Genomic DNA, 486 nt, shown 5'->3' on the forward strand with positions numbered 1-486 from the left:
AAAAAATTACAAAAGATCAATGAAACCAAGAGCTGTTTCTTTGAAAGGATAAACAAGATTGATGAACCTCTAGCCAGGCTCACCAAGAAACAAAGAGAGAGGACCCAAATAAACAAAATCAGAAATGAAAGAGGTGAAGTAACAACTGATCCCACTGATATACAAAGGATTGTAAAAAAATACTACGAACACCTCTACTCCAACAAACTGGACAACTTCAACAAAATGGATGCATTCCTAGAAAAATACAAGCTTCTGAAACTCAACCAGGAAGCATCAAAAAACCTTAATAGGCCGATAACTAATCAAAATGCTTCCAGCAAACAAAAGCCCTGGACCAGATGGCTTCAGAGGGGAGTTTTACCAAACATTCAAAGAAGAACTAAAACCAACCCTTCTCAGACTATTCCAAAAAATTCAAGAGGAAAGCACAATTCCAAGCTCTTTCTATGAACCCAGCATTACCCTAATCCCAAAACCAGATAA

The 486-nt window shown here is 37.2% G+C and overlaps 1 protein-coding gene across 1 annotated transcript in view; it reads right to left on the reverse strand.

Annotated features, from left to right (window-relative positions):
• The window catches only part of TMEM202 (transmembrane protein 202), a 17,612-nt gene that overhangs the window by 6,406 nt on the left and 10,720 nt on the right, over positions 1-486 (reverse strand). The window lies entirely within an intron of this gene.

The sequence above is a fragment of the Myotis brandtii genome, unplaced genomic scaffold (assembly GCF_000412655.1).
Source record: "Myotis brandtii unplaced genomic scaffold, ASM41265v1 scaffold74, whole genome shotgun sequence".
Taxonomy (NCBI): Eukaryota; Metazoa; Chordata; class Mammalia; order Chiroptera; family Vespertilionidae; genus Myotis; species Myotis brandtii.